At 45.6% G+C, this 22,783-nt stretch overlaps 1 protein-coding gene across 1 annotated transcript in view; it reads right to left on the bottom strand.

The window, feature by feature from the left end:
• Window positions 1-22,534, bottom strand: part of PAFAH1B2 (platelet activating factor acetylhydrolase 1b catalytic subunit 2) — a 75,329-nt gene extending 52,795 nt beyond the window's left edge. The window contains exon 1 of the mRNA XM_082274296.1: window positions 22,402-22,534. The gene's annotated coding sequence lies outside the window, so the exon portion shown is untranslated. The remainder of the gene's footprint in view (window positions 1-22,401) is intronic.
• Between the last annotated feature and the right edge of the window lie 249 nt (window positions 22,535-22,783).

Below are 22,783 nucleotides of genomic sequence, written 5' to 3'. Positions count from 1 at the left end.
AATCTAAAAAGGAGTAGAACCGCACTTTAATACAACCACTGACTGGAGTTCCTTAGAGCAGCCGTACCGCATTATGGAAGCCTGCTGAAGTGAGACACAAGGTCAGTATTGAGCGCACTGCTCCTAAATTAATGCGATCTCTGTGCGGTGCAAATTTCAGCCATATACTTTGTATGGCTGAATTTGCACCGCATCCGCACTAAACACGCACATGACCCTTTTTTTATCCGTAGCAGAATCGGATCGCATGGTGGTTCCCACTAGTGCGATCCGATTCTGTGCGAACTTGCAGATCGCACTGCGATATGCGATCTTAACTCGGGGTGTCTTTAACTTTTAATTGACACCCCCTGCGTATAGCATATGGCAGTGTAAACTGCCAGAGGTGCGGATGCGATGCGGGAACACGCTGCGTATTCGCAGCGTTCCCGCATCGCAGAACTGTGAACCAGGGCTAAGGCTGGCCATACACTATACAATTTTCTTGTTCAACTTTCCTTTAGATTTACCAAAACCATATAATATAAGTTCAAACCTGAACACTTTCAATTTGTATGCAGTCAGGCAGGCCCTTGCACTACATAGTTGAAGGTAAATCTAAAGGAAACTGAATAAGAAAATTGTATGGTGTATGGCCAGCCTAAGGCCTTGTTCACATGGGCCTACTTAACCACTTCTGGACCGGAATTTTTTTCCCCTTAATGACCAGGCTATATTTTGCGATTCGGCACTGAGTTATTTTAACGGACAATTGCGCGGTCATGCAACGCTGTACCTTTTTTTCCCACAAATAGAGCTTTCTTTTGGTGGTATTTGATTACCTGTGCGATTCTTATTTTTTGCGCTATAAACAAACAATATCGACAATTTTGGAAAAAAAAAAAAAAACACAATATTTTTTATTTTCTGCTATAAAACATTCCCAATAAAAAGATCTAAAAAAAATCAAATTTTTTTATCAGTTTAGGCCAATTTGTATTTTGCTACATATTTTTGGTAAAAAAAAATTCCAAAAAGCGTATTTTAATTGGTTTGTGCAAAAGTTATAGCGTTTACAAACTACGGGATAGATATTTTGGACTTTTTATTTATTTATTTTTTATTAGTAATGGCGGTGATCAGCGATTTTTAGCAGGACTGAGACATTGCGGCGGACAGATCGGACCCCTAACTGACATTTTTTACACTTTTTTGGGGACCAGTGACATCAATACAGTAATCAGTGCTAAATAATATGCACTGTTACTGTATAAATGACACAGGCAGGGAAGGGGTTAACACTGGGGGTGATCAAGGGGTTAAATGTATGCCTACTTGTGCTTACTAACTGTGGGGGGGGGTAGGCTCTGTGACGTGACAGGCAAAGAGGGATCTGTGTCTCAGCTTAGCTGAAAAACACGATCTCTCTCTGCCTGTCTGACAGAAGAGCCGCCTGCTTTGTTTACATAGGCAGGCAGCTCTTCTGTCAGTGTCTCTGAAGATCGCGGGAGGACGTTGGCAATCGAGCCGCTCCTCCCGCAGTCTGACTCCTGCTGTGTCTAATCACAGCGGGAGCACGGCTCCAGCGGTGTGCCGCCGAGAACGCATGCACATGATCACGTAGATCTATGTGATCATGCGCAGCCGAGCCGCCCTGCCGCAGTAAATCTGCGTGGGGCAGTCGGCAAATTGTTAACATTGCTCAGCGCTGGGAGATAACTATAAACATTGTATTGTTTCCTTATTTTAGATCATGGGATGAATTTCGGTCTGTAAATGAGGTCAGTATAAAGTGATTGTTAAGTCTCTTTTTTTCCTCATAACAAACCTGTGTATACCTAACTCCTTTTCTTGGGTCCCTCGATTCTGCTTCTAGCCCCTCCCTCCTGTTGAGTGCCCCTACAGCAAGCAGCAATTCAAACACGGAGCTGCCGTTCGGTCCTGCCCCCCCTCTCTCCTGATTTGCTAACTGACTTTGATTGAAAGCCGCAGGCACCAATGGCTGTGTCTCTGCCAATCAGGAGAGAGAGTCCCAGGACTTGTGGACATCGCTGGACAGAGATGGGGCTTAGGTAAGTATGAGGGGGTGCTGGGGAGGCTGCTGCGCCCAGTGGTTAACTCCTTTAACCACTTAAACACTAAGACTTTTTCTGACACTTGTTGCTTACAAGGTAAAATCAGTATTTTTTGCAAGAAAATTACTTAGAACCTCCAAACATTATATATATATTTTTAGCAGAGACCCTAGAGAATAAAATGACGGTCATTGCAATAGTTTATGTCACACTGTATTTGTGCAGCGGTCTTTCAAACGCACTTTTTTGAGAAACTTTAATGTTTAAAAAAAAAAAAAAAACGGAACAGTAAAGTTAGCCCAATTTTTTTTGTATAATGTGAAAGCTGATGTTACGCCGAGAATCGTGATCTTTATTCTAAGCAAAAAAATGACAATTCTCATTTTATCGAGAATCGTGCAGCTTTAGTACAGTGATAGAGTACATTTTTAGCACTGATCACTGTACTAGTGTCACTGGTTCCCACAAAGTGTTAGTGTAAGATTCCCTACCATACTATCACAGTCCTGCTGATCAGCGCCATTACTACTATAAAAAATAAGTAAATAAAAACTCCAACTATATATACCATAGTTTGTAGACGCTAGAACTTTCACACAAGCCAATCAATATACGCTTATTGGGGTTTATTTTTTTTACCAAAAATATTTAGCAAAATACATGTTGTCTTAAAACTTATGAGGAAATGTTACTTTAAGAGCCCATTCACACTAGCGCGACTTGTCAGAGGTGCTGAAGTCTACTACTGAAGTCGCTCCGACTTCAGAAAAGGGTCCTGTACTACTTTGAGGCGACCTGTGATCCGACTGTCCCATATACTTCAATGGGAGTTGCCTCCTTATCTTAATTGAAGCGACTTGTTATCAGACTTTCCAGGAAGAAGAAAGAGATTAGCCAGGCATTCCCCACACTGCAGCCATGCCTATATGGTGTATATATATATGTAATGGTATATATATTCCATTATCTCTGCTTGGTCTGTGTGAGTGGAACTGGTGGACACAGATAAGTGGCACTGGTGGACACTGATACGTGGCACTGATACGTGGCACTAGTGGACACAGATTCGTGGCAGTGATACGTGGCACTGGTGGACACTGATTCGTGCCACTGATACGTGGCACTGATACGTGGCTCTGGTGGACACTGATTCGTGGCACTGATACGTGGCACTGGTGGACACTGATTAGTGGCACTGGTGGACACCGATACGTGGCACTGGTGGACACTGATACGTGGCACTGGTGGACACTGATACGTGGCACTGGTGGACACTGATTCGCGGCACTGATACGTGGCACTGGTGGACACTGATACGTGGTACTGATATGTGGCACTGGTGGATACTGATCTGTGGCACTGATACATGGCACTGGTGGACACTGATTCGTGGCACTGAGACGTGGCACTGGTGGACACTGATACGTGGCACTGATACGTGGCACTGGTGGACACTGATTTGTGGCAGTGGTGGACACTGATTCGTGGTGGACACTGATTCGTGGCACTGATATGTGGCACTGGTGGACACTGATTCGTGGCACTGATACGTGACACTGGTGGACACTGATTCGTGGCACTGATATGTGGCACTGGTGGACACTGATTCGTGGCTGTAACGTAAATGTCGGATATAGGGTAGCTTTGCATTAGGGAAATATGAAGTGATCTGTAGAAATAGTGAATTGTAGATGTAATGTCATTTTGGGTTAATCACACACATGTCCTGTTAGTGCATTTGAAAGGACACAGCTGGTCTCTCTGGGATAGGGTTGACACCTCGTTGCCAATTAAGGTCCCCCATGCAATTGAACAAAAATTGTCACCTTCCAGGAAGCTTCAAAAGGAGACTGCTAGTCATTTTGGCTGTGGAAATCAGCAGGAGGCGGCCATAGGCTCCAAACAGTCTACAAGCATGGAGTGATACCATCAGATCAAAGGAATGTATTTTATCTCTCATAAAAGTTAAAATATTAGTGGCAGAGAGATGAAAATAATTCTTTCTCGTGGCTCACATATGGGGCTACAAATACATATGAATTTGTGTCTGTGGCATGGGTGGGGTCCTGGAGAATTGCACAAAACCGTTGTATGGCGCCTGATTGCGGCAGGCAAGCAGTGTTTGGTACTGTCGGAATCAGACCGACGCGCTGGTGTCAGAACTCCTATCCCTGGCCCAGCGGCCAGCGCCATTTTGGGCCAATTCAACTCTGGTCAGTTCAGAACACAGGACTTCGGGTGGGCTGAGCTGGGGGAAACCCATTGTGGCTGATTCGTTAAGGGCTAAAGTCCAGCCCACATCAATATTCCAATAAATTGGGAATCTGAGATTTGCACATGGTTCTTCCTTGAAGCCAGTTCTGAACTGGGGAGTTCCTGCACAATTTCTGATATGCTTCTGCCAAAGAGATAACCTTAGGTAAAGTTTATTTCTGTGTTATTCCCTTTTATTTTCATAGCAAATTGCCAATTGTGTGTCTTTTTATCTTTTGTGTATTTTTGGAACTGTTTTTGCTTTGTATATATATTTTTTATGCACTGCCCACTTTTGGGATATTAAATTATAAAATTAATAAGTGACTTCTGTGTACTAAGCTAGGACTCATACCTCTAGAGAGATTTTGTTTGCATTTTAGTGCCTAAAATCGCTTGATATATACGCTACATGCCAATCTGTATGCAATTGCACTGTGTGTTGGCAGATTGCATGCAGATTGTACACCAGACGGAGATCTGCGTGTGTGTGGTGTCCCAGCAGACCAGTCTGTGGACAAACTGTTGGGTGGTAGCAGGCTATCGTTTGTGGTGTGTGGGTGTGGGGACAGTGGGAAGAGTGATTAGCACAGGGGTTCTGGCTTGTAGGATAGCTGGAGGAATCCTAGTAGTGTGTTAATTGCTAGACTGCTCCCCAACCCTTAGAGGACACCTGATTGTATGTAAGATTTGTATCTGCCTGTGTGTGGTCAGCCAGCTGGATTGGAGTGGAGTCTCCCTCTAGTGGTCACCGAAGGCAGTGCAGGCTGTGAAAGTATTGCAGCCAATCTAATTACTCAGTAGGAAGTTTCTTTATTTCCGTTATCCCCTTATCTTCCCCAGTCACGATTCACCGCGTCTCGGTTAGCTAGTCGCCGTGGGCGTGGTCGATTCCTTGACAGTGGCACTGGTGGGCAGTGGCACTGGTGGACACATACGTGGCACTGGTGGACACTTGATACGTGGCACTGGTGGGCAGTGGCACTGGTGGACACATACTTGGCACTGGTGGACACTGATATGTGGCACTGGTGGGCAATGAGGAAATGAGTAAAAAAAAAAAAACAGAAAAGGGGAATTAGGTCACAACACATCATATTCTGATTGGCCAAACACAAAGTCGTCTGTCATATAAGTCACGCAAAATAATTCACAAGTCGCGGTAAAAAGTCGCTCCGACATGGGGCGACTTATGGTCGCGGCAGTGTGAACCGGCTCTTACATTTTTTTTTTTAATGTTATTTATTGGATATGTTTCAGGCCTCATGCACACTGGATGTTTTTACAGCGGCTGTTTTTGGCGTTTTTTTCTACAGCCAGTAAACTCCCCAGCATGTTACCCTATGTGTTCATGCACACATAAGCTTTTATCAGCAGTTTTTGGCAGAGGTATTTTCAGTTAGGAAAAAAACAGAACTAGTGGGTCTGAGGAGGAGTTTTTCAGCTGTAAAAACACTCTAACTCTGAAAAATGCGTCTATTCTGGGCTTATGCCATAAGCTTTTTTGGGAGTAAAGTTTTGCTAGAAAAAAAGCTAAAAACCGGAAGCACTAAAAAACACTAACGCAAAATCACTGCAAAACGCTAAAAAAAAAAAAAATTTTTTTTCAACAGCACCATTCTACAGCTAAAGCTCCTGCTATTCATAGAACGTCCAGTGTGCGTTTATAGAACGTCCAGTGTGCATTTATAGAACGTCCAGTGTGCGTTAGGCCTTACAGCAGAAAGAAAAAAATATTGTTTTTATTTCAAAATGTTTTTTTTTTTTCTTTATAGCTCAAAAATACAATCAAAAGAAAGATCTAGTTGTGTGAAAAAAATTATAGAAATGTAATTTGTGTACAGCCTTGCACGACCACGCAATTGTCAGTTAAAGAAACGCAGTGCCAAAAAGCAAAAATGGCCTGGTCATGAACAGAGTAAATCTTCCAGAGGGCAAGTGGTTAAAGGGATACCAATCCCCCGTTCACACTGAATGCGGATTTGATATTGCACTACTTCAGCGCAATCTCAAAACTGCCAGTCAGTGCGATTTCATCTGTGACTTGCCAACAGCTGTGCGATTTCAAGCACATAAAAACGCCAAATATAGTGCAGGACACTTTTTCAAATTGGTGCAAGTCAGAGTCGCACCGATTCGAACTGATCCATAGGCAAAAAAAAGGGCGACTTGTCATGCGATTTTGAACTCTCAAATCGAATGACAAGTTGCACTGGTTTTTTTCCCTTTAAAAAAAAAAAGAGATGTTATACTTACCTGCTCTGTGCAACAATGTTGCACTAAGCAGTCCTTTACCTCCTGAAGTCCCCCATTGGCCTGTCCTGGATATTGAGAGAACTCAGGTAAGTGTTTATGAATGGGGGTAACGGTCCTGGGCTGGCATCTTCGTCTAAATGCCAGTCTTCGGTCCTCTTCATTGGCCAGTGAGGGATGACATAACTTCTGTATATTCGCAGAGGGCCATCAATCAGCCACTGTAAGCTGGGCTGTGCATGCACAGGGGGGCATCATCCCGACACTGTAAGCTCCATCATCCTGACACTGTAAGCTTAGCTGTGCATGTGCAGGGGGCCATCATCCTGACACTGGAAGCTGAGCTGTGCATGTGCAGGGGGCCATCATCCTGACACTGGAAGCTGAGCTGTGCATGTGCAGGGGGCCATCATCCTGACACTGGAAGCTGAGCTGTGCATGTTCAGGGGGCCATCATCCTGACGCTGGAAGCTGAGCTGTGCATGTGCAGGGGGCCATCATCCTGACACTGGAAGCTGAGCTGTGCAGGGGGCCATCATCCTGACACTGTAAGCTGAGCTGTGCATGTGCAGGGGGCCATCATCCTGACACTGGAAGCTGAGCTGTGCATGTGCAGGGGGCCATCATCCTGACGCTGGAAGCTGAGCTGTGCATGTGCAGGGGGCCATCATCCTGACGCTGGAAGCTGAGCTGTGCATGTGCAGGGGGCCATCATCCTGACACTGGAAGCTGAGCTGTGCAGGGGGCCATCATCCTGACACTGGAAGCTGAGCTGTGCATGTGCAGGGGGCCATCATCCTGACACTGGAAGCTGAGCTGTGCATGTGCAGGGGGGTCATCATCCTGACACTGGAAGCTGAGCTGTGCATGTGCAGGGGGCCATCATCCTGACACTGGAAGCTGAGCTGTGCATGTGCAGGGGGCCATCAGCCTGACACTGAAACCTGGGATGAACCAGGCTGGCTCCACCCAGGAGTGATGACAGGGGTCAAAGGGCAGAGTGGCCATCTTAGAGACATGTAAGAGATGCATTGATATCCCGAGCTGATAACGGGAGGAGACTTAAACGTCCCTTTAATGCCTACAATAGACACTTCATTAGGATCTTCTTCTATTCCTTTACGAATAAGCAAACGCGTAATGCAAGAATTACATAAACATCAACTTGTAGATGCATGGCGCTTAATACACCCTGGAGAAAAAGACTACACATATTTTTCCTCGGTTCATGGGAGCTATACAAGAATAGACTATTTTTTAATTCCTCATAGACAGTTACATGCAATACAAAAAATTGAAATTGGAAGTATAATCTGGTCCGACCATGCCCCAATTACTTTACTTTATTCACTTTCTGATACTTTATCATTTACAAATAGATTTTGGAGATTAAATGAGAGCTTATTACAGACCCCGGAGATCCTCAAAGATATAACAGAAGAAATACAACAATATTTTCAAATAAACTAGTCCCCAGAAGGAGATCCAGGCATACTATGGGAAGCACACAAAACAGTAATCAGGGGTGTATTGATTAAACATGGGGTCCAGGGTTAAAAGAGAACGAGAGAAAAAATTGGCATCGTTGCTCTCTCTACTACATGAGATGGAGATTAAACATAAAAGATCTCCAATAGTTAACAAGGAGATAGAGATGATTTCTGTGCGGAAACAAATTACTGATCTTATAAGTTATAAGGCCAAAGCTTCCTTACAATGGAGCCGTAAAATTGGATATGAATCTGGTAATAAATGTGGGAGACTCCTTGCTAGAGCGATAAAAGATATCAAAGCAGCTACATATATATTCCTCAAATCTTATCTCCTAAAGGAAAAAGCTATCACTACCCAAACAAATCGTTCAGACATTTCGAGACTTCTATTCTGATTTATATAACCTTCCAGATCGATTTTCTTCGGCAGCCCAGATGGAAGACTATATTAAATTATCTCAACTTCCTAAATTATCAGTGGAAATCTGTAAAGAATTAGATTCACCATTAAAATTGACAGAAATTCAAAAAGCTCTGAATGCGATTAAAGCTGGGAAAGCTCCAGGGCCAGATGGCTTTACTCTCCAATACTACAGGGAGTGCAGAATTATTAGGCAAATGAGTATTTTGACCACATCATCCTCTTTATGCATGTTGTCTTACTCCAAGCTGTATAGGCTCGAAAGCCTACTACCAATTAAGCATATTAGGTGATGTGCATCTCTGTAATGAGAAGGGGTGTGGTCTAATGACATCAACACCCTATATCAGGTGTGCATAATTATTAGGCAACTTCCTTTTCTTGGGCAAAATGGGTCAAAAGAAGGACTTGACAGGCTCAGAAAAGTCAAAAATAGTGAGATATCTTGCAGAGGGATGCAGCACTCTTAAAATTGCAAAGCTTCTGAAGCGTGATCATCGAACAATCAAGCATTTCATTCAAAATAGTCAACAGGGTCACAAGAAGCGTGTGGAAAAACCAAGGCGCAAAATAACAGCCCATGAACTGAGAAAAGTCAAGCGTGCAGCTGCCAAGATCCCACTTGCCACCAGTTTGGCCATATTTCAGAGCTGCAACATCACTGGAGTGCCCAAAAGCTCAAGGTGTGCAATACTCAGAGACATGGCCAAGGTAAGAAAGGCTGAAAGACGACCACCACTGAACAAGACACACAAGCTGAAACGTCAAGACTGGGCCAAAAAATATCTCAAGACTGATTTTTCAAAGGTTTTATGGACTGATGAAATGAGAGTCTTGATGGGCCAGATGGATGGGCCCGTGGCTGGATTGGTAAAGGGCAGAGAGCTCCAGTCCGACTCAGACGCTAGCAAGGTGGAGGTGGAGTACTGGTTTGGGCTGGTATCATCAAAGATGAGCTTGTGGGGCCTTTTCGGGTTGAGGATGGAGGCAAGCTCAACTCCCAGTCCTACTGCCAGTTTCTGGAAAACACCTTCTTCAAGCAGTGGTACAGGAAGAAGTCTGCATCCTTCAAGAAAAACATGATTTTCATGCAGGACAATGCTCCATCACACGCGTCCAAGTACTCCACAGCGTGGCTGGCAAGAAAGGGTATAAAAGAAGAAAAGCTAATGACATGGCCTCCTTGTTCACCTGATCTGAACCCCATTGAGAACCTGTGGTCCATCAATGTGAGATTTACAAGGAGGGAAAACAGTACACCTCTCTGAACAGTGTCTGGGAGGCTGTGGTTGCTGCTGCACGCAATGTTGATGGTGAACAGATCAAAACACTGACAGAATCCATGGATGGCAGGCTTTTGAGTGTCCTTGCAAAGAAAGGTGGCTATATTGGTCACTGATTTGTTTTTGTTTTGTTTTTGAATTTCAGAAATGTATATTTGTGAATGTTGAGATGTTATATTGGTTTCACTGGTAAAAAAAAATAATTGAAATGGGTATACTGTATATTTGATTTTTGTTAAGTTGCCTAATAATTATGCACAGTAATAGTCACCTGCACACACAGATATCCCCCTAAAATAGCTAAAACTAAAAACAGACTAAAAACTACTTCCAAAAATAGTCAGCTTTGATATTAATGAGTTTTTTGGGTTAATTGAGAACATGGTTGTTGTTCAATAATAAAATTAATCCTCAAAAATACTAATTTGCCTAATAATTCTGCACTCCCTGTATAGGGTTTTCTTCCCGATTCTGGGACCATATTTACTGAATCTGTTTAATGGTGTAGGATCGAATACTATATTTTGTAGAGATACTTTGAGAGCACACATTGTAGTTATACACAAGGAGGATAAAGACATAATGTTATGCGGGAGTTACAGGCCAATATCATTGCTCAATATAGATTTAAAACTTTTCACTAAGATCTTAGCAACCCGACTGACGCAACATTTACATTCCCTAATTCATTTAGACCATGTAGGATTCATAACAAACAGAGAAGCGAGAGACAACACTACAAAAGCATTGATTATTATAATAATCATAATAATATAATAATTATGATTATTATATGCCGCAGACAAAACCCAATTTCCATGTGTCTTTTTAGGAACTGATGCAGAAAAAGCGTTTGATAGAGTTAACTGGAAATTTATGCTATCTACACTTAAACATATTGGCTTAGGAAAGACTATGTTACAATGGATATCTTCCATATACTCTGCTCCATCAGCCCAAGTTAAGGTTAATGGGATTCTCTCTGAACCTTTTCTGATTAAGAATTGGACGAGACAGGGGGTCCCCTATCACCCATACTCTTTGCTCTTTCCCTGGAACCATTTTTATGTAAAATAAGACAAAATGAAGATGTTGAGGGCATCCCAGTGGGGAAGAAACAATATAAAATTTCTGCCTATGCAGATGATCTTCTTTTTTCAATCGCTAACCCATTGATTTCACTACCAAACCTTATCAGAGAATTTGAACAGTATGGTACCATCTCCAACTTGAAGATAAACTTTACCAAATCAGAAGCCATGGGAATAAACTTACCTAGTAGAACTTTACAGAATTTAAAACAGAACTTTAAATTCAAATGGACAAATAGGGCATTAAGATATTTAGGTACTATTATACCGGTTAATCCTTCTCAAGTTTTTGAACTTAATTTTATCCCTCTTTTAACCGAAACCCGCCTTCAGTTGGAGAAATGGAACACAGGTTTACATGCATGGTTTGGTAGGTGTAATTTGCTAAAGATGACTATACTACCTAGATTTTTATACCTTTTTCAAACACTACCCATTAAGGCAGGGCTTGACAAATTTGCCTGAAATCTAGGAGCCAGCTAAAAAAGTTAGGAGCCAGTTTTTTTTTTTTTAAACTAAGTGCCGGTTCACACTGATGCAGCTGCGGCGATCGCATGTAATATCGGAGCGCACTGCTCCTTCATTACATGCGATCGGCTGTGCGGTGCGAGTTTAGCCATACACTTTGTATGGCTAAATTCGCACCGCACCCGCAGCAAAGACGCTCAGGACCCTTTTTTGCAGCCGCATCAGGATCGGATCGCACAGCGGTTCACACTTGTGCGATCCGATCCTGTGCGAACTGCAAGATCGCACTGCGATATGCGATCAAACTGGGGGTGTCGTTAAGATTACATTGACACCCCCAGCGTATCGCATATGGCAGTGTGAACTGCCAGGGGCGCGCTTGCGATGCGGGAACACGCTGCGAATTCGCAGCCTTCCCGCATCGCATGAGTGTGAATCGGGGCTTACAACCAAGCTTTATTTAATAAAACGTATACTAAATTTACAAATACATACGACTAGAACTCCACTCTCTTCTATAGCGCAATTGGATGGAAACAGACTGTCTGTCTCTTTCCATCCGATGCCATCTGATCCGATCCACGGGATGGATAGAAAATAGAACCACCATCCGTCTGTTTTTGGTGGACAGGATCAGATGGCGGCAGATTACTGCTCCATAGAGGAGACTGAAGGGTCCGATCAGGTTTGCCTGAAAAACTGACAGGCGGACCTAATCAGACAGCCCGTGTGACAGGGGCCTTCGGCTGTGGCACGGCGATGAGGAAAAAAAAAAAAAAGTATATATATATATATATATATATATATATATATATATATATATATAATTTTTTTTTAATAGTAAGAATTGGAAAAAAAAACTTTTTTTTTTTTTAATAATTAAAAAAAAAAAAAAGAAAAAATTATTATTTATTTTTTTACATTTAAAAAATAAATTAATAATAATAACCACACTCCCTGTCCACTTACCTTTAAGCAAAGGTAACTGGACAGAGAGATGAAGCCTTAAAAAACTTCCCTCTCATTTCCTCTTTGGAAGGAGATGGAAAGGCATTAAGAACATGCATTACTCCCGGCCACCACAAGAGGGCGCCAGTTCCCCTAGCCTTTCTCGTCTCACAGAAGAAGGCCGAAAAGCCGGGACCTCAATTTTTGGACAGCGCGGAAGTCCGTGCACTCGAGGAGAAGGTGGGGGGCTCAAAAGGGACAGGACACCTCCTGCAGGGCACCCCAGGCGCCAGGTCGCTAATTCTAGTCGCAAATGCGACCTGGCGCCCGGGTTTGTCGAGCCCTGCATTAAGGTCCCAGCTTATTATTTCAAACAAATAAATTCAATATTTATCAAATTTGTTTGGGCAAATAAGAAACCCCGTCTCTCAAGACAGTTACTAACGCTGTCTAAAAGATCGGAGGAGCGTCTTTACCAGATATACGTAAATATTTTCAAGCTTCACACCTTCAAAGACAAATTGATTGGTGTCGTCATGGAGACTCTAAGCTCTGGGTACAAATTGAGCAGGCACATACACTTATTCCACTTAATAGAGGACTATGGTGCTACGATCAATTACCAACAGAGTTGAAATCACATCAGTTAATTGGTACGACGTTACAAATTTGCTCACAACTATGCTTCCAGAATTCTTTATCTACATATGATTCGCCATTACTCCCAATTTAGGGAACCCAAAATTTCCCATAGGCATGGAGGCACAATCTTTTAGATCTCTCAGTATGACAGGTCATTTCCAAGCCGTACATTTCTTAAGGGAAGATAAATGGCCTTCTCTGGAGACATTAATGAATGAAATGGATGTTTTTAGACTTCCCTTCTGGAACGCACTTCAATTATCACATTTTCTTCGCTCAATCCCTAACCCTCAGAATTATAATCGTCAATTGACCACCTTTGAAAGATACTGCTCAGATACAGGAAATATTTATCACGTGATATCCAAAATATATGATCTGATAAATACACCTGAAAGGCAATATCAATTATCTTATTTTGACAAATGGGAGAGGGAGTTGTCTCGTGCCTTCTCACCGGAGCAGCGTCAGAGTATGATCAACCTTGTCCATAAATCCTCTATATGTACTAAATATCAAGAAAATTTTTTTAAAATTTTGACAAGGTGGTATTACACTCCATATATATTACACAAAATCTCGATTAATAACTCGGATCGATGCTGGTGCTGCTCGGTAGAAGAGGGCACGTTAATCCATATTTTTTGGTCTTGCCCCAAATTGACGGACTTTTGGAAAAAGGTTAGAGTGATCATGCAAAAGTTTACAGAAGTTGAGATTCCGGAAGATCCGGCTTTTTTTCTTCTACAACGAAATAACTCATCAATGAGGAAATATAGAGAATCAGTAATATGTCATCTTGCAAATGCGGTCAGACTCTGTATACCCCTTAACTGGAAAAAACAAACATCTCCAACAATAGCAGGTTGGGTTCGGAAAATAGAGGAAATAAACAAAATGGAGGATTTAGTAATGACAGCTCAACATAAGAGGGAAAAATATATAGAGACGTGGGGAGCATGGAATCTATTTATCTTATCGAGAGAAAGTATAGCACTACTAGATTGAAAAATTGAATGGAAGTATGATGTAAGCGTTGAGTATTTTTCTTTGGGTAGAGGTAACATTTGCCCGCCAGGAAATGGAAGGGATCAATATCCCCCCCCCCCCCCTTTTTCTTTTTTTTTCCCTTTCCCCTCTTTCCTTCCCCTCTGGGTTTTTTTTTTTTTTTGGGGGGGGGGGGGTTTTGAGGGTTGTTTATGTAGGTATAAAAGAAGGAAAATTGGGGTGGGAAGAGCCTGTACTATGTGTAGCTCTATCATGAAGACAAGTTGGCTGTATAGGAATAGAAGTAGAGTACTGCAGATAAATTGGGATAAGAGATTGTGATATATATTTGTATTAAAAATTACGTAAGAACCCTACTTTTTCCTACATTGTTAAATTACATGATTATAATGTATACTTTTGTTGTACAGACTTATCTCAAACCCTTAATAAAAAATGTATAAGTGATATCCCGAGCTGTCCTGTAATGCATGTTGGAGTGTACAGTGAGTACTGAATAAACATCCGTTGTTCCAGATCAGAGTCCTGTGTCTCTCACAACACGGAGAATATAACAGTGGCGACGAGGATGGGATTTACAAGGGAACTATCCGTGTGAGAAAAGAAGAAAAAAACTCTGGATTGTCACCTGGATACAAACACCCACAGAGCCCAGCAGGACAATGTCATTGATCGAGACATTAAGTGAATTTGAAGGAGAACAGACAACCTGGAGTTCCTGGGTGGAGAGACTGGAACAGTATTTTGGTGCAAATGCCATCCCAGGCGACAGGCAAGAAGCAGTATTTCTGACAGTGGTTGGTTCTAGGACATATGACACTCTTAGGGATCTCCTTTTCCCTGAAAAAACAGCAACTAAGAATTTGGCAGAGCTCCTGACACTGTTAGGGAATCACTTCCAGCCGAAACCACTAGAGATTGCAGAAGGATTCTGGTTCTATCAGTGGCAGTAACAGCTGCCGTGCTCACCCTTCGCAGACTAGCCTCAATCCGTTCTTTTGGGGAGTACTTACCGACTGCACTAAGGGATAAGTTTGTCATGGGACTAAATAGTGAGTCTAGCCAAAAGAGACTGTTAACAGAGAAATACCTTACCCTTACAAAGGCAATTGAGACAGCTTCAGTGATGGAAATGGCTGTGAAAGATACAGAGGCTTTGAACCCCCAGAGCAGAAGGGAAGAGGTTAAAGAGGAAATTTTCAGAACAGCAGTCAAGCCAACAGCAGCAAAACTGGAAGTATAGACCCTCACCAAGCCAGGAGTCAGCTTGCTACCATTGTGGGAATACAGACCATGATCACAAAGTCTGCCGGCTTAAGCATCAGCTCTGTCATAATTGTGGTAAGGCAGGCCATCTGAAACTAGTCTGCTGTAGAAAGAAGGTGCGAAATAAACAACCTCTGAACCCCAGAACAAAGGCATATATGGTGGGAAGATATACATCGTCATCTGAATCAGAGGATGAGGAAGTGCTCCACAGATTGGACATACATCATATGCATTCAGCACCCTTAGCAATGACTTTAGAGGTAACCGTGGAAGGAAAGAAACTCAAGATGGATGTAGACCAGTGTTTCTCAACTCCGGTCCTCAGGGCACACTAACAGGCCAGGTCCCAGGTGATATCATTTGCTGCTCAGTGATTGCAGTATTCTAGTCTGCATCTCCCCAAGGTAATACTTAAATTCTGGCCTGTTAGTGTGCCCTGAGGACCGGAGTTGAGAAACACTGATGTAGACACAGGAGCAGCAGTTTCAGTTATCACCTAGAAACAATGGAGAAAACTTCTGATCCGAACAACTGTCCGTCCAACACCAATAAAACTGCAGACATACTCAAAGCAGATACTCCACCCACTGGGGTACGTGAAAGCACAGGTATCCTACAAGTGTCAGACAAAGAGAATGCCATTATATATCCTAGAACATGGGGGACTCCCTCTCTTTGGGAGAGACTGGATTGCTCACTTTGGCATGCCAGACATCGCAATAAACCCCTGCAACACCGTGACCATCCCATCAGGAGATAAAGAGGGATGGGTGCAATCCCTGAAACAGCGATTCCCACAAGTCTTTGATAACCATTTGGGGAAAATAAAGCATGACTGTGTGAGACTCAGGCTGAAACCCAACGCCCAGCCTAGGTTCTTCAAAGCTCGGACGGTACCTTCGCACTCCGAGCAGGTGTGGAAGCTGAACTAAGCCGGCTGGAGGAGCAAGGTGTCATCTCAAAGGTAGAGCACAGCGAGAGGGCATCACCAGTTGTACCAGTAAAGAAAGCGAATGGGGACTTACGCATTTGTGGCGATTTCCGTATGGCACTAAATTCTCAACTGGAGATAGACCAGTATCCCCTACCCAGAGTAGATGACATTTTTGCCTCTCTTGCAGGAGGTCAAACGTTCACCAAGCTTATTTACAGTTTGAGGTCCACCCTTCGTCCCACAAGTTTCTAACCATCAACACTCACAAGGGACTGTATGAATACAATCGGATGGTGTTTGGTGTAGCCTCCGCCCCAGCCATTTGGCAACGCAAAATGGATGAGATTTTGGCAGACATTCCTTTCACACAGTGCCTGTTAGATGACATGCTCATCACGGGCCTGACAGACCAGGAACACAAGCGGAACATGGAGCTTGTGTTGACGAGACTCCAAGAGCAGGGTCTAAAAGTGAACTTATCGAAATGCCAATTCATGGTACCTAAAATGGAGTTTTGTGGCCACCTTGTGGATGCAGTGGGTATACACACCACGGAAGCCAAAGTTGATGCTTTAGTAAAAGCTCCAGCCCCAACCAACGTCCAACAGCTGCGATCATACCTGGGCTTGCTGAACTATTACCACAAATTCCTGCCAGATCTAGCACAATTTTGTTTCCCTTGAACAAGCTTTTGGAGAAACACTCCAGATGGAACTGGTTGGCTGCATGCCAACATGCTTTTGAAGTTTCTGAGCGAAAGCTGTTGGTGTCATGCATGCTCGTACACTATGACCTCAAAAGGCCTCTCACCTTGGCTTGTGATGCCTCACCCTATGGTCTAGGGGCTGTACTATCTCACATTTTACCAGATGGGTCAGAGAAACCTGTGGCATTCGCCTCCAGGTCCTTGACAAAAGCAGAAAGCAATTACTCTCACATTGAAAAAGAGGCTCTAGCGCTCATATGGGCAATTAAGAAGTTTCATCTTTACCTGTATGGTAGGGAATTCACCATACTGACTGATCATAAACCACTCCTTCAGATCTTTAGCCCTGACAAAGGCATCTCCCAGATGACTGCGGCCCGTCTTCGACGCTATGCCCTATTCTTTGGAGCATATAGCTACAAAATCTAGTATCGCAGCCATGATGCCAATGCGGACGCCATGTCCCGTCTGACAAGGACATTAACAGACTCTTCTCCACCAGTCAAGAGTTGTCGTTACACCAGCCTGTCCTTTCTGTCTTCTGGGGAGGTAGCAGCCCATACAGCCAAGGATACCTTCCTTAAGACCATACTCTCCTGGGTACGGTACGGTTGGCCTACAACTGTCACACAGGATTATGAACCTTACTTCTGTAGGCATCTGGAATTAACTGTGGCTGGCAACTGTGTTTTATGGGGAGACCGAGTGATCGTTCCACAGACCCTCCGGAGACACATTCTGGACTTGCTACATACTGGTCATCCCGGGGGCACACGTATGAAACAAAAGGCCCGAGGCTATGTGTGGTGGCCGAACCTAGACTCAGATATCACGACATATGTGAATGCGTGTGCTGGATGTGCACAAACTGCAAGAGACCCTCCTCGAGGGTGCGTCCAGCCCTGGACTTGGCCCACGGTTCCCTGGTTTCGCCTATACTTGGACTTTGCAGGCCCGATCAGAGGACACACCTTTTTGATCATAATTGATGCCCATTCAAAGTGGCCTGAGGTCATTCCTGTTACCCAGCCGATGACTAAGGCGACGATTTCCATACTGTTACATCTCGCTGCTACGTTTGGATACCCCAGAGAAATTGTCACAGACAACGGTGCACAATTCACAAGCCAGGAGTTTCAGAGTTTCCTGACTGCCCACAACATCAAACACAAGTTGACCGCACCTTACTACCCGGCTAAAAATGGTCAAGCAGAAAGGTTTGTACAGACCTTCAAACGCTATTTCAAAGCTACTGTGGCTACAAGTAAACAACAGTCCCTGTCACCCCAGCAGCTGGACTCCTTCCTTTCTGCTTACAGAAACACACCACATGCAACCACTGGGAAAACTCCAGCTGAACTTCTTTTGGGTCGGCAGCCATGGACTGTTTTGGACATGCTCCGCCCTCCAGGAACATGTACAGCAGTCCCAAGACAAGAGGGTCGAATACGACGAGATTCCCCGGGTTTACAGCCCAGCAAAAGGTATGGGCTCGATCTTATGACGCTTCCAACACTCGTTGGCTTCCTGCTATCGTTGCAGAGCCTTTGGGACCCAAAATGTATATGGTCTGCCTGGAAGATGGTTCCATTTGCAGACGGCATGCTGACCAATTGCGTCCTCGTTCTCAGCTGCCCGAATCCCTGACATCGGCTGCACCTCCAGTGTCTCAAGGATCTGCTCCTACCGGATCAGGAGGCATTGAGACTGATGCTTGGGGGACTCTGAACTTTTGAACTCAGCTCCAACAGAGCCCTTCAGCCCTGGTCCAGAGGTCTGTTCACCCTCTGAGCTAGGGGATCCCCTCTTGGCCCCGCCGGTGTCCATTCCAGCCAGCCCTGCTTCCTCCGGCCCCGAGGCCCTGAGTGCCCGTCCTCAACTACGCTGTCGCCCTCCTGACCGGTTTCAGCTGCAAGACGGGTTACGAGACTTTCGACGGGCCCGCCGAAAGTGATCCGCTGCCATGTTCTCCCCGTAGCGTCCCTGGAAGTTGTTCTCACATCCGTACGCGGAAGAAGCCATGTAAATCTCCTGAGTTGGAGGACTGTATGGGACAATTATTAGTTCCTGTTTTATGCCTGTTCTCGTTTTGTTGTGTTTCTTTTTTTTGTTTTTGTTGTTGTTTTTTTTTTTTTTAGGGATGGATGGAAGGTGTTATACCTGAAAGGTTTCACATGTACTTTTACTTTAAGGCTGGCTCCACCCAGGAGTGATGACAGGGGTCAAGGGGCAGAGTGGCCATCTTAGAGACATGTAAGAGATGCATTGATATCCCGAGCTGTCCTGTAATGCATGTTGGAGTGTACAGTGAGTACTGAATAAACATCCGTTGTTCCAGATCAGAGTCCTGTGTCTCTCACAACACGGAGAATATAACACACTGGAACCTGGGATGTGCATGCACAGGGGGTCATCATCCTGACACTGGAAGTTGAGCTGTGCATGCGCAGGGGGCCATCCTCCTGACACTGAAAACTGAGCTGTGCATGTGCAGGGGGCCATCATCCTGACACTGGAAGCTGAGCTGTGCATGTGCAGGGGGCCATCATCCTGACACTGGAAGCTGAGCTGTGCATGTGCAGGGGGCCATCAGCCTGACACTGGAAGCTGAGCTGTGCATGTGCAGGGGGCCATCAGCCTGACGCTGGAAGCTGAGCTGTGCATGTGCAGGGGGCCATCAGCCTGACGCTGGAAGCTGAGCTGTGCATGTGCAGGGGGCCATCAGTCTGACGCTGGAAGCTGAGCTGTGCATGTGCAGGGGGCCATCCTCCTGACACTGGAAGCTGGGATGTGCATGCACAGGGGGCCATCATCCTGACACTGGAAGCTGAGCTGTGCATGTGCAGGGGGGCATCAGCCTGACACTGGAAGCTGAGCTGTGCATGTGCAGGGGGGTCATCATCCTGACACTGGAAGCTGAGCTGTGCATGTGCGGGGGTGGGGAGACATCATCCTGACACTGGAAGCTGAGCTGTGCATGTGCAGGGGGCCATCCTCCTGACACTGGAAGCTGAGCTGAGCTGAGCATGTGCAGGGGGCCATCATCCTGACACTGGAAGCTGCCGCTGTGCATGTGCAGGGGGCCATCATCCTAACACTGGAAGGAGAACACAGGCGCCACTCTAAGTGCAGAATGTTGAGATTTATTAAAAGAACCAAAAGAAAGGTACTCACAAAGGGAGCAGTATAAAAAGCATTATTATGTATGTTGATGATTACAGCCTGCATACCGTGACCGCTCAAGCCATCCTGATCAAAACACCGGAGCGATCATTCACATACATGATGCTTTTTATACTGCTCCCTTTGTGAGTACCTTTCTTTTGGTTCTTTTAATAAATCTCAACATTCTGCACTTAGAGTGGCGCCTGTGTTCTCCTTTCAGTTGGCTCCAAGCATCTTCTACTTGTCACAAGAGCTGCCTACGGAGTGTGTTTCTGGGATTTCATATATTTATGGACCTCTAGATTATGAACTATCCTGTTGAGGATTTTTTTTTTGAATTTTCATCCTTTTGTTTGACCCCCTGCCCAATTATTGAAACTTGCGAGGTCTCCAGTACTCCTCTTTCCCCGTTGTGCGCCAGTTTTTGTTTAACCTTGTATCCTGACACTGGAAGCTGAGCTGTGCATGTGCAGGGGGTGGGGAGACATCATCCTGACACTGGAAGCTGAGTTGTGCATGTGCAGGGGGTGGGGAGACATCATCCTGACACTGGAAGCTGAGCTGTGCATGTGCAGGGGGCCATCATCCTGACGCTGGAAGCTGAGCTGTGCAGGGGGTGTGGAGACAAAGACATCATCAGGAGACATCATCCTGACACTGGAAGCTGAGCTGTGCATGTGCAGGGGGCCATTATCCTTACACTGGAAGCTGAGCTGTGCATGTGCAGGGGAGACATCATCCTGACACTGGAACCTGGGATGTGCATGTGCAGGGGGTGGGGAGACATCATCCTGACACTGGAAGCTGTGCATGTGCAGGGGGTGGGGAGACATCATCCTGACACTGGAAGCTGTGCATGTGCAGGGGGTGGGGAGACATCATCCTGACACTGGAAGCTGAGATGTGCCGGGGGTGGGGAGACATCATCCTGACACTGGAAGCTGAGCTGTGCCGGGGGTGGGGAGACATCATCCTGACACTGGAAGCTGAGCTGTGCAGGGGGTGGGGAGACATCATCCTGACACTGGAAGCTGAGCTGTACATGTGCAGGGGGTGGGGAGACATCATCCTGACACTGGAAGCTGAGCTGTGCAGGGGGTGGGGAGACATCATCCTGACACTGAAAGCTGAGCTGTGCAGGGGGTGGGGAGACATCATCCTGACACTGGAAGCTGAGCTGTGCATGTGCAGGGGGTGGGGAGACATCATCCTGACACTGGAAGCTGGGCTGTGCATGTGCAGGGGGTGGGGAGACATCATCCTGACACTGGAAGATGTGCATGTGCAGGGGGTGGGGAGACATCATCCTGACACTGAAAGCTGAGCTGTGCATGTGCAGGGGGTGGGGAGACATCATCCTGACACTGGAAGCTGAGCTGTGCATGTGCAGGGGGTGGGGAGACATCATCCTGACACTGGAAGCTGGGCTGTGCATGTGCAGGGGGTGGGGAGACATCATCCTGACACTGGAAGATGTGCATGTGCAGGGGGTGGGGAGACATCATCCTGACACTGAAAGCTGAGCTGTGCATGTGCAGGGGGTGGGGAGACATCATCCTGACACTGGAAGCTGAGCTGTGCAGGGGGTGGGGAGACATCATCCTGACACTGGAAGCTGAGCTGTGCAGGGGGTGGGGAGACATCATCCTGACACTGGAAGCTGAGCTGTGCAGGGGGTGGGGAGACATCATCCTGACACTGGAAGCTGAGTTGTGCAGGGGGTGGGGAGACATCATCCTGACACTGGAAGCTGAGCTGTGCAGGGGGTGGGGAGACATCATCCTGACACTGGAAGCTGAGCTGTGCATGTGCAGCTCAGTTCCCAGTCCGGGAGGAGACAGCGATCAGGCAGGTAGGAGCATTTTTTGAAGAAGAGACACCGCGCGTCTCTTTTACAATAAAATCCCGTCTCCTCTCAGCTTTTACAATGGGACTTCAGTTTTGCTTTATTTTAAGGGATACAATCAGATAATAAAAAACACATTGTGACTTTAGAACCACTTTAATGTGGCTTCTGCAGCCCAAGCGGCCAATCACCTGGCTACAATGCGGATATACGTGGCTGGGAATGGGATGAGGACCACGACCACTTTGCCAATGCCACTATAGGGGGGGTCGGTGAGCCTGGGGCCCCCAGAGGAGAGGTGAATACAGCCCCTATATGATGTACAGCACAGGGTGGGGTGCAGGCAGCCATTTTTTATTTTATTTAATGACAGGTTTCCTTCATTCCTGGCTGTGCCTTATCAGCTCAGCCTCCTCTCCATAGATCAGACCTCAGCACCCTCTCCCAGTCACCTCATATCCTCAATGAGGCCTCTGGACAGCACACAGCACTATTACCATGGCAGACCCTCCCAGCCCGGTCCTCCCATCAGCACCACACTACCGCCAATCCCCTGACTTTACTCACTCGGTGCTCCGGTAACTCCGCCCCTTCCGGTCTAAGAGCCCCCGGTGCTGCTCCTGCTGGCGCGACCGTCGCCTTTACGCAACTTCCGTTTGTGTCAGTCACGAAGTGCTGGATAGACCAATGAGAGGCGGCGGAAGTGACGTGTCACTGAGCGCCGGAGGGGACCGGAAGTTCCGTAGGGTGGTGGATAGCGACTATAGCGGGGTGGCTGGCTGTGTCTCAGTAAAGGCGAGGAGCTGCTTATCCCAGCCAGGAGGTGGTTCGTGTTATTCCATGTGACCCTCCCAGGCAGGTCATGTTTTCTACAGTCTCTTGTCAACCGGCCATTCATTTTAACAGAAGTCCTCCTAAGAGATTATATGAGCGGTTAATGCTTCGTTCC

Source organism: Pelophylax lessonae (genome assembly GCF_965119305.1).
Source record: "Pelophylax lessonae genome assembly, chromosome: 12".
NCBI lineage: Eukaryota > Metazoa > Chordata > Amphibia > Anura > Ranidae > Pelophylax > Pelophylax lessonae.
This window is presented reverse-complemented; position numbering and strand designations above follow the sequence as displayed.